General features: G+C 43.4%; 1 long non-coding RNA gene across 2 annotated transcripts in view; it reads right to left on the bottom strand.

The window, feature by feature from the left end:
- Positions 1 to 19,159, bottom strand: part of LOC308064856 — a 60,753-nt gene that overhangs the window by 18,402 nt on the left and 23,192 nt on the right. The window contains exon 3 of one of the 2 annotated variants that reach the window (XR_013928573.1): positions 14,094 to 17,832. The exons of the other annotated variant lie outside the window; for it this stretch is intronic. This is a non-coding gene — a long non-coding RNA (uncharacterized lncRNA). Of the gene's footprint in view, positions 1 to 14,093; positions 17,833 to 19,159 lie in introns of those variants that run through there. 2 annotated transcript variants of the gene reach the window in all.

Here is a 19,159-nt window from a genome sequence, read left to right as displayed (position 1 = left end):
GACTCATGCCTCCAGGGATGTTGTTGAGTCACCATCCCTGGAGGTATTTAAAAGATGTGGCACTAAGGGACATGTTCAGTGGTGGTCTTGGCAGTGTTGGGGTAACAGTTGGACTCCATGATCTTAAAGGTCTTTTCCAACCTAAATGGTTCTATGATTCTGTGATTCAAAGGGATGAACAAGAGAGAGATAAGCTAACAGCAGAGCACCCTGGTTTCAGAGCAGTCCCTGATGTTATTTTTGCCACAACTACCAGCAGTGTGGTAGCACCCACAGGCTCAGCTGTGCGTGGTGTTGTACCTACACAGAGCAGGCACGTGCTGGCGGGCATCCCTCGGTGGTGCAGCCCTGCTGCTGGACAAGCACACAAAACCTCAGCCGAGGGATTTTCAAAGGGTAATGGGATCCAGGCCCTTCAGCAGCACTGAACAGGGTCAGTCAGTCCCACTGTAAGTCTCCTTGACTGGACCCCTTGCAGCAGGAGAGCATTTTTGAAGGAGCATTGTCCAGCCAAGAGTCCGTACACTCCAGACCTCACCTCGATAAGGCATCTGTGCATGGTGGATAAATAGCCAAAAATAAACTGCTCTGTAATGAGGAAACTATTATTTGCAAGCAGTGACCACACAGCCTGCCATCTACGCTGTGCCATTCAATCGCCAGGATGAGGCATGCTCTCTCGATGGTATTTCAGTCAGCTGCACTGACATGCAGGTACCCGCCGGGACACCAGCCCTGCGCTCAGCCCCGGGGTGCTTGGTGCCCTATAAAAATGGAGCAAAGAGCTTGCAGATGAAGCAATGAGCCAAACTCAGATTACAAAATAGACTGGAGGTGCAAATAAACCCTGAAATAATACAGTAGCATTGCAAACAGCAGCCCAGAGCTCCCCCAGCTGAATCGCTCGCTAGGTGTTGTCACAGCCAATAAAGCATTGGAGGCAGAACCTTGGAAGCCACCACTCTCAAGCAGCTCCTGCAGGAGAGGCACTGCCCCTGTCCCAGCGTTTTAGAGCATGCAACACTTCTGCCAGTGCTGGCACATGTGATGAGCTTTACATGCAGCAAGCTGTGATTGCAACACAATGACTTGCAGTGTATTAAAATTAAGCAAGTAGTTAGATTATTTTCTGAATCAGGTACTAACATGAGACAAGATGCAAAGTCAGTCTAGGAGAGGAAACGAAGCGGGTGGAGGAGAAAGGGAGAAGCACTCCAGATGTGTTAGAAAATAAACCAACAGCGTGCCTGAGTTAATGATTACCAATCCCGGTGTTTTTTCAGACATACCAGATAGAGGAGGTAAATGCCAGAAGCCCAGGGATACAGAGAGCTCACCACAAGCCCACAGGATGACCAATCTGCTGTCTGGTTCTCGTACATCTGCAAGCTCTTTTCCACTTCAGCGCGTGGTGTGCAGCGATGCCTCGTGGCGGCAGGGCACCATGGGGTTTGTGTTGTGTCAGCGCCACCCAACCTGGAAGCTCATGCGTGCAGCGCTGTCTTGTTTGCAGTGACTGCCAAGACGAGCACATGGTGCCTGCAGCCCCCTGCTCCCTTTCTTGCTGCCTGCCTGTGAAAATTTCCAGTGGTTCAGCACGTCTTCTGTTGTTTATGTTGCTGACCTTTTTATAAAAAACAACCTGTCTTTCAGAGGACACTTGCACAGAGCTAACAGGTACCTCACCAGCTCGTGGCACAACCTTGGGTGCTAACAGAGTGCTAAACAGCCTTGTGTGCACCTTGCATGACTGGCTGCGGGGGGACTTTTTTTGTGGACAGGTGAATTTTAGTCCACACTTACGCGGATGCGCCAGAGGCATTGTAGGAGATGTGTAACGGCCCTTCACAGACCCTTTCCTTACGTGTTAATGAGTTACCATGACCCTGGTTTCCAGATCTCTGTTCAATTCACACCAGTTCCTCTCAGGCAGTGTAAGTTGTGCACCTCCACCGTTAGTAACAGCACCTTGAGCAGCTGGCCATTTCTCTGCCACAAATACATACTTGTTTTTACAGCAAAGACATCATGCCTTCTTCTATCCTAGTAAGAAGATGAAAAGTACCTACTGTCCGCCTTTTCTCAGTTTTACCTCTGGCCTCTTCACCATCCTTATATGGCAACAAGAACGTCTCATACTGTAGCTTCAGCCCTCAGAAATGTCCTCTGCCTCCCAAGTATGTGCTCTTCTAATTTGCCCCTCTGCCTTCCCGAAAGATTCTCTTGGGGTTTTTTTAATTGTGGGTTAGACTGAGGCTGGCCCTGGGACAGATGGGCAGGAGCACACTGGGAAGGTGCAAACTCTTCCTTATCATAATTTCCATGAGCATACGACAGTTACAGTCCTGGCCTGGCCCCAACCTTAACAGCACAAATAAGATGTGGGGAGAGAGCCTGGCCAGCACCTGCTACCACGCTGCTGTGTCTGGCAGACACTGGAGAGGCCTGGGAGGAGGAGAGACACAACATTGCTCAGCACCCTCTCCACGGAGAAATGAGATTGCAAGATCCTATGTCAAATGAAGCTGTGGCTAATGCAAGCTGTTTCTGGGACCACCGTAATGAAAACTGCACTGAGCACTGAGCTTCTGGTGCCACTGAAGCCCTCTGCCTTCCTCAAACTTCCTGGGAAGTGTTTTGAACTTTATTTTTAAAAGTGCAATTAATCATAGAGCAGAGCTTGAAATGAGTCCAAGTGCAATAAAAGCACCCAAGCAGAGCCTGCTCAGCCCAGCAAGCATTGTTTGCCACGGCCTGACTTCAGGCATCAGGAAACTTCCAGATGTGTTAACTTTGCAGCTCCTGGCTCCTGCAGGAATCTTAACTGCTACCATCTGTACGGGTGAAAGGCTTCAGAAAAGCAGCTCTCCCTCGCCTTTACTTACATTCCTCCAAGCACCAAGAGTTATTACCCTATGGCTTCAGCAATTTCTGCTGGCTTCGCCCTCATCGACTGAAGATTGCACCCTGCAAGGGTGCTATTTTTTTCTGCTTCCACCCTTTGGCAGGGAGCATCTTGGTGGAGCCCCTCCATCGGGTGGAGGACAGGCCCCCTCCATCTGCTCCTGTTCTGCATGTGGTTTACAATATGCTACAGGAAGGCATTTTCTCACGCTATTAAGTTTTCACTAGATGCGGAGGGGGATCAGGAATGCCTCGGATGGCGTAAAAATTCCCTTCTTGGTTTGGTTATTAGGATCTAGCAGCGGCAGCAGGCAAAATTACAGTCTCCATGAAATCCAAGTCTGCTGCTCTGCCACAGGCAAGGGGTGCACACCGTCCCCATTCCAGGTATGCTCGGACACCTCCTGGGCCAGCCCCAGAGCCTCTCCAGTTACTCCTTTTGCCTCTAACCACAGGAGTAATTTGTATGTGTGCAAGCTCTGGGTCTGTGCCCAGAGCCTGTGGGCAAGGAAGTTTTGGGGCTGAAAGGCCCTCAAATGGCTCTGGGTTGCTGCCCTGGGGAGCTGCCCCTAGTCTGTCTTTTTTTTCCAAGACGTTGCTTTTTTGCTGCATGTTTGTCACCTTTTTCTCTTTCCCAAAGTATCTCAAGTAACAACCTCATGCACAAGCTCCATAGATGGTCCTAATCATCCCAATCACATTTAGCACTTACAAAGCACAGAGTGCTTTCTCTGATGGGGAGGCTGACACAGGCAGAGGTTCATTGCTTCACCCAGGGCCACACAAGGGGTTAGTAGCACAGCTGGGATCAGAAAGCTCTGGCTCTTAAGCTATGCTCAAACCACCAAACCTTATGGCAGAGGCAAACTGGAAGGACTGGGTCCAAATGAAAAGTGAGCGGTGCCCAGGACTGTAAATAATTTCATCTGACACAGATTTTAGAAGCTTATGCAAAATACAGAAAAAGCTGGTGTCGTCCTGGGGTTCATGACTGTTTCCTTCAGGAACCCTGTAGATCATCAAGCCCGCCCAGTACCCAATAAGTCCTGGAAATGAAAAACCAGTGAAGCAGTTTGTGACAGCAGAGACCCTGTCTGTGGCCAGGAGTTTGGGTTCTATCAAAACAAAACCAATAATGAAGTGCAGCTGCTGAAAAGCAAACCTACGCATGAGGCCTTGAAATAGCAGAGTGTGAGCAAGAAAGCAGGAGCAGGGGAGAGAGGAAAGGAGAAGTCTGACAAGAGGGACTTCAGTAATCCAGGTTTCTCTGGTGGAAGCTAAGAGGAGGTACTGGTCACCTGCCTGGTAGCAATATGAATGGATATGTTTGCATCCAAATACAAGCAAGGTGTTCAAGATGTAACTTTGCTTTGCTTATGCTCCTGGCTGGGAATAAACCAAACAGTGTGAGGTTGTATGGTTTTAAGGGATGACCACGCTTTCTCATATTTTGCTTTAACACACTGCTGCTCCAAAAGTGTGCCCTGCTGTTTGGAGGAGGGGGAACGTGACTCAGCCACACTTGCAGCAAGGAGCTCCAGTTAAGTGCCAGCGTGTCAGACCTGCTGCCCTCGGGCTGTGTGCCCCAGGGCGATGGCTTCTGAGGGGAGGGATGTTTTCAGAAACACTGTGCCAAAGCAGAGGCAGGATGCAGAGACATCTGAGTTACTCATCCTGGCTTAAACCTCACAGGATGTCTCAAGTGACTGAAGCGTAGGCTGAAATACAGGCTTAAACGGTAACTTTGGGGATTTTGGCATTGGGTGACTAGCCACAGAGAGGTCCAATATGAGATGACCAAGTACATAACCCCAAGTGACAGCAGAAAATCTACCAGATGGCATTGTCCATTCCCAAGGGGGTTTGGAATCACTAGTGGAAGCTGATGACTACGCTTTATTATGACATTATCAGAGCAGAGAAATTATGGTCATAGGGAGAGCAATATCTATTTTTTGCTTGTCTCATCTGTAGGGGGGGCGGGGAGAGGGGTTCAGCTATTTATAAAATTTTGAAATCAAGAAGTTTCTGTCGTCTCCGCTTTTCTGCCCGCACAGCTTCTGTTTCTGAGAACAGTCTCCAGATGGGGAGCACTGGAAGTGACATGTGAAATGAGAATTCAGATTTCACATTAAAATTAGAAATTGTGAAGGACAGTTAGCTCACCATCTCCACTTTCCATGCAGGATAAATCCACTCCCTCCAGTTTTCAGTGCTTTCAGTGCTGTTTGCTTAATCTGATGGAACAGATCTTTTATTAGGAGATTAAAATGTTGTAGTGTGATTTATCAGGAAGCAGATAAAATATATTTAAGGAACATAGATATGTCTAAATATGTTAAATAAAACAAGGATTACAGTATCCAATCTATACAGAAAGTTGCAAGAGTTTTATCTGAGCAGCCATTCCAATGCATGTTAATAGTGGGTGTAATAGCAGAAATGAGAAACAAAGTGGAAGACAACACTTGTGACAGTTGTGACATAGTAGAAACAACTCAGCATCACTCATTAAGGCTGAGCAATGGGAAATGGAACAGAGAGGTCAGGAAGAAGATGACACAGTGGCAGGAGAGAAAGAGCTGTTGTTGCTTCAGCATCAGACATAGTTTCTGTCTTCCCTGCCATTCCTTAGCTCATTACCCCGAAAACAGGCTCCAGCTGCACTGCATTGGCTTAGCAGAGTCAGCCATGGCTCTTTCACAACGAACTTCTCATCAAGCCTTTCACTAAAACTGGAATCAAGACCACTTGGTTCAACTGAGTTCGTGTGATAGCTCTGTCAGCGATCTGCTGAATGGATTTGGAAACCTTCACCCTCAAACACCTTCCCAGTTGGAAGGTTTTTGTCACTTGTTTGCTCTTCTCCTTGCATTCTTGCTTTTGTTTTGCCTGTATGTCCAGCAGTATCACAGACACCAGCTCCTCCACAGTGGCACAGATTGCTGTCCCGAGTGGCCTCATTAATATATGTGTAGAGTAGGCAGGATTATTATGTTTTGAATGCTTTCTAGTGCTGGTTTTATTTACTGTGCTCCTCATTTCAGGGATTATTTGTGATTCCTTGTGATTGATGGTGCTACAGATGTTGCACCACAGCCGTGATGGCAGCTGGAGCATACAATGTGAGAACTGAAACTGTTTAAAGCTTCTGCAGTAACCCAGGAAAACAATATTCATTCTTCTCCCATCCCATTCAAATACACACGTGTGGACCACTATGGCCAGATGGAAGCCTTTACAACATTTATTTCTGCAGCTCTTCAATATACTTAGAGGAGATTTTCTTTAGGAACCACATCGAATGGTGTTCGCTAAACTAAACTTGCTCAGCTGGCCTGATTCACTCAGTGTAAGGGTATGTTTCAATCTTTAGTTCATGAGAAAACGTAAATAAAAAAGTAAAGTACATCCCAACTTACTGCTGCATTCTGTAAAGGTCTGTGCCCGGCGCTATGGGGTTTTTTTGGCAGACCAGGGTGTGCAGCTCTGCAGATCTGGCTGTGGGTGTCATTTCCAAACATGTTCGCTGTTAAAATGGTCAGTATCTGGTCCATTCCTACACAGAGGTCAGGTTCCCAGTATCTTTTTAGAAATTAAATAAAAATGTGACCCAAACATCACAGTGCCTTGTATAAATATTGCCCTATGGCCCAGCTTCAGGACCTGTCTGTGCCTGCATGGGGCCAAATGAAATGGCACGCATGAAAATGTGGACCTCATTCTCTCTAGGTACTAGACTACATCACCAAATCTTGGGTCCGAGCTTATAAAGACTTTAGTTATCTCTGTTCCAGAGGCTGGTTCCTGCAGATTACTGAGCAATTCAGTGTCTCAGACAGCCTAACACAGTGCTAGAGTCCCACATCCCTGAGCCCCACATCCCTGAGGTACCTGAGCAAAGGGTCTTTCATTTGCTCAGCTGCTCCCCAGTGCGAGATGACAGGCACTGTGCTATTGCCTAAGCTTATTTTCATTAAGGTCTGTCATCTGTGTGTATTTATTTGCCCAAACCAGCAGGGTATTCAGGCTATACCTAATTCACCCAGGCTGCATCTAGGACTCATGGCATCCTTCCCCATGAGCGAGGGGATCTGTGGAGTAGGGAAGAGGAGAAGGTGCCCCTTTACTTAGAGATTTTGGGATACCCAAAGGTATATAGGATGACAAGCACTGAAGATCCAGCAGGAGTAAAGAAGTGAGCTTAACTCTGTAACCTAGAACTCTACTGTGGTAGCACAAATCAATAATAACAGCAACCTGCAGGTACCAAAGTTGCACAGGTAAATATCTAGATAGTTGTCACATACATTTCATTTATATAGCACTTTCCTTTCAAGGATCTTTGTGGACATCAGTGAACTGCTGAAGCAAATAAACATTGAACATGCAGCTCAGATGAGGAAATCCTGACCCTGCTCTGAGCAGAAATGTTGTACCAGATGGTCTCCAGAGGTCCCTTCCAGCTCCAGCGATTCTGTGATTCTGTGAAACAGCCTAAAACAGCATGGAAAATCTGGGGTAGAATCAGATCCATTGGCTTCGTTTAAGCTTCACATATTTGTTCTAGCTCTCATGTTTTGCAGGAGATTGCTTTAAGGGCAGAATGGAGACCACAGAGCTCATCAGTGCATATTTACTTACAGTTACGTCTGCGTTTGCTAGCATGTCTCTTACTGCAGTGGTGGTTTGCTGCCTTAGATACGCAACATCTGAACAGTTGTCCCGTTACTATGCAGAAAGTGCTTCACCTTCCCATCTCACAGAAGATCAACCCACCAATTTGTTCCTGACTGTACTTTCTGGAACAGCTGAAGCAAAGTACATGTCTGAATTGTGCTGCACTAAATGTCAGAAATAAAACTGCTCACATGGAAAGGTCTAAGTCCTGCACTGATTTATGGACCAGTTTCCCAGGAGTCAGAAATCCATGCAGCATCACACTGAATTCTGCATGTGATCCTCTGTCAGCTGAGATGCACTGATTGTAAATCCACATATACGACTTGCAGAGAACAACCTACTGACTTTGCGCCTTAAGAGGTTCATGTGTGGTACATACTCTGGAAAAATGAATTACCTAATGCCCCTTAGTGAGCAGGAATGTGGGGTGAAGTTAGAATCTGATGTGATAATTGGACAGAGAGAGAGGCTAAATCTGTATGAGTAAACAGACAGTTCCAGGGAATATCTCTTCATGAAACTGTTCAAATGGTCTGTGGTGTGGCTTTGGCCAGGCCCATAACACAGGAGTCAGTATGGGCCAAGGACCATACCCATCTGGAAGTTCAGTTGTGACACCTTCTTTTAGTGGTTAAGAGGCTAATAGGATGGATGTGGGCTATCCCATGCTGTTGATCTTGTGGCATTGAAAGGTTCTAGGCATTTACTAGCTTAATATGTCTAATTAAACATAAATGGTCTGATTTACTTGCATAGAAGTTGAATGGCCATGGCCCACATCAGCATATGTGGTAGGTGAGTATTCTGAGGGGTGAACCAGCAGGCTGGCTGGCCAATATTTCAGGTGATATGAAAATGTAAATCCTCTACTGAGCTTGTCACACAGTTTTATAAAGTTAGCAATCTTTGGTTTTATAAAGGTAAAAATCTAGAGCCATTGGGATGTCTTCACCATATTTCTTGCTTTGAGTTCCTTTGCTTATATTTAGTCCCACACTCCCCAGGGTTACCTGAGATGATGGGTGCTGGTGAGCCATCAGCGAGCTGGCCCCATTTCCTCCAGATTCATCACACACCAGAGGTGATCATATCTGTGCTGGAGGAGCCTGTGATTTTTGCACTGGGTGTGCAGCAGCACCATTAGAAACCAGTACCCTGCTAAATAAATAGTGCCTGGAGCAAACACAGCATATCCTCTGATGAGGGATAATGTCTCACTTCTGTATCAGCGCTGCTCAGGAGCCCTCCAGCTTACTTAGCTGAGGAGTCCAGGATCAATCACACCAATAGTGCACACACATACACCCTCAGAGTCTGTCATCCACGGATGCACTCTTTGGTTTTCTTTTCCTTTTCCTTTCTCATATGTGCCTTCTCTTTTCCTAAATGTTCTATGGCTCCACTTGGTCTCTGCTTTTCCTCTTTCACAAAAAAAATGGCTTCTCAAGGACTTCCACAAGTACATCTGATGTTGTCTCTTACCAACTCCCATCACCATAAACTACTGTACCAAGGAAGTGTGATTATATTGTATGTTAAGAGCAGAATTTGATCCTCAACATTTTTAAGCAAATCAATTCACTAGCTCTTTTGTGAGACCTTTAAAAATTGTCCATCCTATACTTTCTTTTTCTCCTCCTTTCTAGAAAATTAACACCATTTTCATCCAACTTTCCTACAATTTTGAATACTGAGGTAATATAGATTGTCGTGGTTTCATAATAACCCAGGAGTTCCTTGTCATTGCCTTCTTTGTCTATCCCAAAGGTGAGTCTGAGCAAAAACCCCCGAAGACCACCACCCTGTACCAGGCTAATACAAGCTCAGAAACAGTCTAAGCATCTTGCACAGAATGGGTCTGGCCTGCCTGCTCCTCAGTGGTCTTCACAGGGCTTCCTTGGATATCTTCTTGGTCTTTGTTATGGAAAATGCCTTGAGGAAGATTTTGTGGAGCTGGTAAGAAGAAAGGGTGTTGGAAATGTACACTTAGGTATAGTGTGTTGACGTGATTTTGGCTGTCTTTGACCCACAACTGAACTTTTAGGTTACACTAATTAAAAATCCCTGAGTCCTGTATATGATCACTTTGTTGGTCACAACCTACTAATTGAGTAAAATTTAGTGGAATTGCTAGTTTCCAGGATAAACACAACAATACAATTAAAAACCAACCAAAATGTGGTTTCCAAGTGGTTTTCCATTAATATCAGTTGAACCGAAAATAACCAAACCAAAATAACGGATTGAACAGGTGAAATAAAAGAGGAGAAAAGTGAGTGAAAAAATCAACTGCTGAGAAAAAAAGTCCCACTATAAAATAGTTGTCAGGTTTTCTGCTCTGCTACATCAGTTATAACAGAGGTATGTTCAGTGTTAGGTCAAGTGGTACTGGATCAGCTTCTTCTTTATACTCCAAACGGCAGCCCAGAAATCTCTTGCACACAGGGACAGACATTCATATGTATATACCCCAAAATTACTTGAGCCCATCAACCTCCAAGCAGCACTAGTCCATGCTGTTGCATGAAATTATTCATGTTCTCCTTTCTTCTGTGCTGTCCCGTTTCAGGGCTTCCTCATTGCAACTCATTTTTCTTTGCACATTGCACACCTTTTTCAAAAAAGATTTTCAGATTCAGATAGCTTTGTTAGCTTTTATGGTACTTAGCTCCATAGGACCTTCTGGTGAGGCAAATCAAGTTGGTTGCCTCAGTGGTTTCATCTATCCTTGTCATAAACCTTAAGCCTAGTGTGATGGGTGTGTATGGGGCGTAGTGGGACAAGACAGCTGGGAACATACAGAGTGGGAGTGGGACGCCACTGCTGGGAGTACTTCATCCACCATTCATGGGAAAACAGGCCACTGAGAGTGAACCATAAAGTGGATTAATTGCCCAGGAAAGATATACAGATGCCAAAGGTCATACATTAAGTATCTCTGGTCTGAACAAGCAACACAAATCACACTGAAAGCTCCCTGTGTATGCAGAGGCAGCTCGGAGAGATGAGGCGCAGCACTTCTTGTTTGATAGGTCTGCCCTAGCAGGCTTGGTGGGATCCGCAGACTGGTGAGATTTGCTTTCCAGGGCAAGCTGTATTCCCAGGAAGGAGACCAATGTGGAAAAAGGTTTTAGGAAAGTGTTGGAAGGATGTAACATATGTGGGACACAGGATGCAGTGGCAGAATAAAATGGAGGTGGGAGGGAGTACAGGGAAGTGTGAACCCAAATGAATATATAGATGAAAATGTAGAGAATCCTGGTGGGGAGAAGGGAAAGGCTGAATTTTGTAGAGAAGGAGAGCAAATAGGTGCTCCAAAGAAAGGAGCAATAAATATATGTATATGTAAATACAACACTTTTATTACGAAACTCATTCAGTGGGGGGTTCTGTATATCCTAAATTTTATTTTTCTTCTGACACGGGAAAATTCCCTTAGGCTACTAACATCAGCTGCTCTCTGTTATGCTGCCATCTGTTATGTAAAATAACTAGAATTCCTTTTTTCTCTTTCCCCAGTGGCTTTCCTGTTTTTCAGCTTTGGTCAGCTCTGGTTAGTTTTGTCTTTTTAGCTTTCTTTTATGATGCAAAATAGCTTTTTACTTGCTAAATAAATAAAATATTGCAAAATAGGATAAAAGGATTTATCTCTTCATATAAAATGCATCAAATTATCTACATTAGTAATTTGAGAAATACCCTTAGTTTTACTTTCTAATTGCTGATTTAAATCACAATATATTTCAAAACGTATGTGCATTTATGCTGGGAGTTGTAGCAAGTCCATTCTGGTGGTATAGTGGTATACTGCAGATCTGAATCCAGATGCAGATTTTAAAAATGTTTGAAATGCAGATGTGATTGAATTAAGGGTTTTGATTAAGAATTTCCATTCATTTAAGATCCAATATCCAAATTACTGTGCCAGGAACTAAATGTCCATATTTACCCTGCCAGTACTTAGCAGGGTACACCACAGATGGCTTTGAAGTCTTTGGAGACTTGTTAGGTTGACATGGACTTTGAAAATACGTAAACTGTACTGTAAAACAGACTGCACAGCTGTATTGTTATCTTATTTTAATTCTTTTCTTAAAACTACAACTTTTCTCTTTTTTTTTGTGACCCTTAGATAAGTTTTTAGGGTAAAGACTCTGCATGTCCTCCTCTGTAGCCTATACACTCAGTTTCTTTAAACTGAAGAAATATTCATTATACATGTAGAAAATGCAATTTATATCTGACCAAAGGGGTTTTACAGAAAAATGACTTTTCTGCAGGTTTTCAGATGACTCTATTAAAACTAGGATTCAGTAGTGCGTATTGCCCCCAGAAGACAGCAAATACTGTGGTGCGATGTCTATCCCTCTAGCTCACCTTCCTCCCCGGAGTCTGTGCAGGTCCTTCTGTTCCTTCAGCTGGTGGAACCAATCTTGGAGTCTACAAACTCTACATCACAAATGCCACTTTATAAATATAAGGCAAGGGGAGGCTTTGCCACTTTTTATCTTTGGTTTTGAGCTAGATTTCCAGGAGTAGGGAAAATGTGATGGCATGGGACCAGCCTCAGGGATTGCTGACCTTCTGCAGTTTTAAAAGAAGGGGCAATGAGAGAAAAGGTGTTCAGTGCCTGGTGAAAACTAGTTCTTCAGATGTGAACTTCTGTGAGAGAACTGGGAGGGAAGGGGCTGTGATTGCCTCTTGGAGCTCATCAAGGAGAAGCAGAGAGGGAACAACAAGAACTGCTCTCACCTGGGACTGTTGTATCTGCTGGCCTCCAGCAGATGAGCTGGTGGAGATGTTTATGTTTCCTAAACCATCTGAACCTCTTTTTTTTTTTTTTTAGTCTTTGAGATGAAAAGCCACAGAACCCACACAAAGCCTGGCTATTTCTGTGTGTAAGTGCTAACTTGCCACGTGCTCCTGTAAATGCATACTGTGGCTCCACAAACTCCCCACCTTCCCTGGATAGCTCTCTGTATTTAAATTAAGGTGTCCTGCCTGGGAGCTGTGTCATAAGGGCCAGCAGCAATGGGCTTGTGAGTCACTGTTCCACAATCCACAGAGATTATGGATCTCCTACCACTTAAATATAGATCTGTAAAATATGTCGCCTAAGTCCCAGCTGCTTTTCTGGGTGTCCTCTAAAGACATTAGAGGTGAAATAGGAAGTTTCAAGAAATTTTTCTTCTTATCTAACATTGATATTTCCCTTTGAACAGGAAAAATACACCCTCAGTGTGCTCCTTTGACACCAGAGATGGCAGAGAGAGCCTAAACCCAACTTTTAAATATTGACATGTAAGTGAAGCTGATTCCACCTGGGGTCTGTGCCTGATGTGTCCCAGGAGTAGTCCTAGTGAGGAACAGCAAAGCTGAAAGCCAGTGAGCAGTGAGCTGAGATTCAGCACAGCAGGCTGGGAGGTGTCCAAACATGGAGATGTTGACCAGATCAGTGGCACCACCACAGACCCAAACAAACTCACTTAAATTCACTGTCACATGCCAGTCACAGATCGAACCAAACACAGCTCCGCAGAGATGTTCATTGTCAATCAGTAAGGTCTCCTGGTGTGTTTTAGAGGTTCCTCTGCAAGAGTATTCAGCACAAAGGTGTGTTCACTTTGTGAGGAATTACCCACTCTTCAGTCCCGTAGCAACACGACTTCCCTCTCTTGTAAGAAATCATGCTTTCTTGGATGGCTTGAGGAATTTGGCAATAAATAATGGCTTTGAACATTACAACTTTAAGGCTACAAAATATGGGGAAGAAATTATAAATATACAGGTTTTACTCTATGCAAGCCCTCTAAGAAGGGGCTAGATAGCACGTATTGACAGAATGATTTTGTAGGAATTCTCCAGTTAGGAAACTGCAGGAAAGCTGTAACTACTAAGCTGCCCAAGCCACAGAGCAGTGGAATTTGCTCCATGAGATGCACCTTTGGGGGGGCTTAAAGGGAGTTTTAGAGAGATTTGTACATTAGGAAATTTGAGCCAGGACAGGAAAAGAAACGCTTCTGTTACACGACAGATGCACAAAGCACTACTATGAGTTGCTGAAAGTCTTCAGTCATGACAGCATATTGAGTATCACTAATAGAAACAAGAGATTTATCAGTGGAAAAAAATTCCAATAACTCATCCTGTCCATCACTTTAGAATGATATATACTTGAATTGCTTCCTCATCCAGTGACTTGCAGCCACCTTCAGGGATGGGACAAGTGCAGCTGTTCAAACAGCACACAGCAACCCTAAACCATGCAAGGAAGTGGAGAGGTTTATCATTACTCTCTATCTGCAAGAAATTCTAGGAAGACAGTTGAAATTACTTTGCATCCCCAAAATACTGTGTCTCTTCTGAAGAAAATACACTAAGGTATCTTCAGTGTCCAAGTATATTTGATTATTTTGTTTCAGGACCACCAAAGCAAAGGCCTACAATTGCAAGTCTCATGGAAGGAGCAATATTTACTTTTCAGCTCAATTTTGATAAACTGAACAAGCAAGTGTTTTGACTGAGAAAGCACAATTTAACAGGAGTACTGAAAAAAATTCTCTGAATTTTATTTCTTTCCTAATGTCTCTAAAAATGCAGAGAAGGTGAAAGAGTTTATGTAGAGAACTGGACAAAACTACTTTTGTTTATGCCTATTTCTGACTCTCTTGTCGATACATTATTTGGTCACCTTCTCTGCAATGAATTTTTTTTTCTCCAAAACTAAGGTAGAATAGTCATTCCCATGTGATAAATTTCAGGAAAATATTCCCACCTTGAAGGTATCTTAAGAGTATTTATCTAACCATGAAAAGAAGCTGTTCTTCTAGTTGTGTTAAAGAGCCAGAATTATGTTGAGAAGTTCACTACAAAGGAGATCTGCACAATTATACAGATAACACATCTAGCAGAGAACTGGAAACTTTTGCAATCAATTTTTTTGAAACTGAGACACTAGCCTGGGCTGGCAGGGCTTCACTGATTTATTCAGGGTGCAGGACTTGCTCCAGAGCCCTCAAAGCACAAAGAAAATCACAATCAGGGTAGCTTTTTGCTGTATCTGCATGACCCAGACATGCTGTACTAGTGATACCTATCATACATACTACATAAGTAAAAGGTATGATCCTCCATCTGGGCTTTGGATCTCTCATGCAGGCTCTCCAACACTGACACAGAACAGCTGAAGGTGAAAAGCTATTTGAGGCTTCACGCATCTTTAATTTTGCACAATGAAGCCTTCCTCTCTGGTTGATAGATCGAATGTTGCTCCTGGCTGGATTTAAGCAGCTGTAATGTCAGGGATTTACAAAAATTCAAGCAGTGGAGTATAGCCCAGGGCTCCACCAAGCACAGTTTAAATAGTATAATCAGACATTTACTGAGATGTTTCCTTCTGCAAATTATATTACCTGTTTTTCACACATACAGCCTTTGTTAGTGGAGGCATAAAGCACTGTTGTAAACCCTATTGAAACATTCAATTTGTGTTTAAAATGCTGGACTAGTAAAGCCAGCAATTTAAACATTTATTAGAAATGCAATTTTCAGACCTTTACATGCAACCAGTTGTCAATTACTAGCCAGGTCCATTGGACCTCTCATGTTCTTCAGGCATGGCCTACATAAGACCAGCCTGGAAGTGTGGAAGAGCAGGGTTGCCCCAGCTGACGAGCACATCACTTTGCTGATGACTCTGCTTCCTCCCTTAGCCTTCATCCCTCTGTCTATCTGGACTGCAAGCTGTCCAGAAGAGGGACTCTCACTCACACAAAGTAGTCCCAATGTAGATTGAGATCTGTGGGCAGCAGTCTAATATATACATAATATAAATTTTCCAGAGGAATAACAAGATTTTTGGAAGAGGGAATTACCTCCTTTTCCTCTCTGAGCTCCCTGCAATGGGAGCTGCTTACCAGTCTACCAGGAGCCAACAAGTCTTGTCATCCTTTTTTGCACTCTCACCTTGACCTTGCTACAGGTCTTCAGCATCAAGATACGATATTCCTAGTTCTGTTGAGCCTTACTTCCTGAAGAGACAAAACTCTGGGTGCTCTCTCTCTGAAAGTGTGACTCACAGCAGGGAAAAAAAACCTCACAGGAGATCTACTCTTCCAGATTAATTCCTCTTAATTCTTCTAATTCTTGAGGTCAGGAAATTATATAACACAAACAAAAATGGTTTAAAGGGGAAACTTAAACTGAACAAATATCTTTTTCATTAGGATGCTCATGATGAAAACTACAAACAGCTGTAAAGGGTAGCCCTTCACCCTGGGCTGCTTTCTTTCCTGGCCTGAGTACCCTTCTAAAAAAACAGTTCACATACAGCCTTATGAAAGATGCTGAATCTGAAGTAGGAAGGAAATAGCTGCCATACAAATGTGCCATATGATTTTTAAAACTATTTCTGGTAGATATAACTACAAAGAACTGCAGATATGATAGAAGTTAATGTAAAGGAAGCCACCCCATGGATCAGAAGGATTTTCACTTCTGTCATTAGGGTACAAGAAGTAAACGACTTTGGCTTCCAGCTACAATATTTACCAGGACCTGCCACACAACTATGAAAATGGATGGTTAGGCTTGGACATTGCCTTCATTTTCTCAATGGCTACTTTCAAGCAAAGCTTTGAGAAGCACCACAAGGCCAAAGGCTGAGCAGCTGTGGCTGCACGCTGCTGGTGGATTCCCAGCCCTGGCCAGCATGTAAGTGTCACCCGGTTTGGTGCCTGGCCTCTCCTGACCAGGTACAGGGTATTTATCACTTGCAACTAACTCACCCTAGTTTCCCACCTCCATGCAATGTATGCTGCTGCCTGTATCTGCAGAATACATAAGTCATGAATAACTCATTCTCAGCTATTGTGGCAGCCGAAAGGTTCTAGAAAGGAAATCTAAGTTGTTTCAATTCTTTCTGTGCAATTTGTTCAGCTTCAGAAAGGAGAGAAACATGCAGCGGCAAGTCTAACTATGAGTGGTTTTAGGGAGGGTGAATCTGTGGGTGTAACTATGTCATCCAGTGTACCCAAGTTCACAAAACAGGCCTATGAGCCTGAGAAAAAAGGGCAGAAAAACATAAAGACAGAGAGAAAAAAAGAACAAAAGAGAGAAGGAGAGAAAGAAGTGAGAAAAGACAGGAGGAAAGACAGACAGACAAAGGAGAAAGACAAAGATCAGTGGAAAGGAAGGAAACAGGAAAAAAAAGGAGAAAAAAGAAAAAGAAAAAAAAACAAAACAAAAAAAAGAAAAAAGGAAGAACAGAGGAAAGGAGGAAAATTTATACAACTTGTTTAGGACCTTCTACATAGCCTAATTTTCATCACTGAGTCAAAATACACGATTTGACATTAAAAATGTACTTAAGGAAGTGAAGCACAGCAAATACTATAATCACAGACAGCAGTAAACTGTAATGGCCCAAGGTCGGACAGACCCACTCTGCACACTAGCATCAAACATTCCATCCCCAAATATTGAGAAACAATATCAAACCAAATTAGTATCTCTGAACTCTGAACGAGTTTTGCTCTCAAGCTGTTCAAATCCATATCTGACCTCTGCTGGCCAGGTTTTTCTAGTTTCTTTACATGATCCATTTACAGAACACCACATGCTGGCTTCCCAGGCGTGGCAGAGGCTGGTAGGTGATACTTTGCATATGGCTATTTTGATTCTTCTCACAGTGGAGGAATTACACCAAGTTTTTAAGCAACTGAGGAATCCAGCCAATATTTCTAACTGTTTTCTAAACCCTGAGCAGAACACAAGTACTTTGGAGGTTAGTATTTGGCAAAGTGAGGTATATGACCAGTCTCCCAACAGATACCCAGGCAGCGTGGCCTCATTTCACTCACCTGCCTGGGAACTCCCCGGGTCAGATTTCCCACAGCTAACACACCTTACTGCCACCCAGCCACCACGACAGCTCTGACTGCATTGACAGAAAAAAACCCACCCTTTGCTTATAGAATACCTGGTGGCCAGACTATTATTAACAGATTTTCATGTTCACGTTCTTCCTGAGTTTATATAAAACAGAATTGACTTTACTTGCTTGTTTAAAACTTTTAGGGAATGCAGAGAGAACACACCTGCACGGGAACATGCTGGACTGGCCATCAAAGAGGGATGGATTCTCCTCTTTGACGGCAAGACTGCATCCAAAATGCATGTGACATGTAGTTGATGAGTTTAATACATCACTGAGAGGCATTCACATACTGGGTGTGCTACAGGGACCTGGGACAGCACAAATAAACCACGATGAGATGCATATTGCAAAGGTACAAGTCTCCACAAACATCCCAGCCTTATGCTCAGCCCTCACCGAGAGTCACCACCTCATGGGGCCTGTGCAAGCGTCCCTCCCCCTGAGTGCTGCGGTGTGCATCCCGGCTCTTCGGCAATAATAACCATATCATTTCATGTGAACATCTAACAATGACAGCTACACTAACACTAATCAGAGATAGTTTCTAAAAGTAGTTTCAGGCACACATTATAGCATTCCTCAGAATCACCGAGTCCTGTTTCAATGGCAGTTTGTGAGCTCTTGCACTATAATATAAAACGTATTGTGCATGGGAATCAACAGCTTCGCATGAACTTAAATGTACTTTCTTCTTCAATGCATCAATATGTATTACGGTTGGGTTTATACTGTAATCCTTGGCTAGCCACAAAAACCTGTAGATTTTCATATGCTTGTCCCCTGTTAATGAGCCCACAAGAGTGATTTCTTGGTGTTATGACTTCAATGAGACCTCAAATCCTGAAACCCTTTCCTGAGCAGAAACTCTCATCAAAATCAGTAGGACAAAAGATGCAAGGATCACTCACATAAAAGTTCCAGGGCTGTTCTTTCAATCTACATATCTGAAAAATACCTGTTAAAATGCATCAGATCAGTTTGCTTTGAGTTTTTTCTTGGAGCATGAAAAATGCCTTGATGATTGCACAATCACAGTCCTTCAAAGAATAGCTGTGATTTGACTTAAAAAACTTTGTAATGTTGGCTTTGCCACATAGACTACACTTGCCTTTGGGATGAATGAGATACTTTCTGCCTGTCAAGCTGAAATCCATGCAGCAGTTTTCAGATTTTAATGAGCAGAAAATCTTTGTTGAAAAGACAGGTTAGACTTGATTATTATTTTTTTTTAAGATGAGAAAATACTGTCAGTAGCAGTGGGAAGGAGTCAACATGCATTCACTGGTTACAGCAGTTACAAGATCTTTTATATGAAAAAAGGATTAGAGCAGCATGGACTTCACCTTTTGTAGACCTGGAGAATTTAGTTACAGGTTCATATTGGTGAAGAAATGCCATGAGCAGATCCCACTTCTATTGACATTAAGAGGAATTTTGTCATTCATTTTCTAAGGAACAATTCTTATTTCTTTTCTTTATTCTATGCCCAAGGATCTTACCTGAGCAGCTCAGGGATTTAACTTTGCAACACACTCCCAGGACATTATAACACAGAGAGTGCAGAAGACTTAATTTTAAAGATGTGTCTTAGTATAGGCAGCTCCTACAAGAGCAGGGAATGGAGCCTATTGTGTA

Source organism: Falco punctatus (genome assembly GCF_963210335.1).
Source record: "Falco punctatus genome assembly, chromosome: 5".
Lineage (NCBI taxonomy): Eukaryota > Metazoa > Chordata > Aves > Falconiformes > Falconidae > Falco > Falco punctatus.
This window is presented reverse-complemented; position numbering and strand designations above follow the sequence as displayed.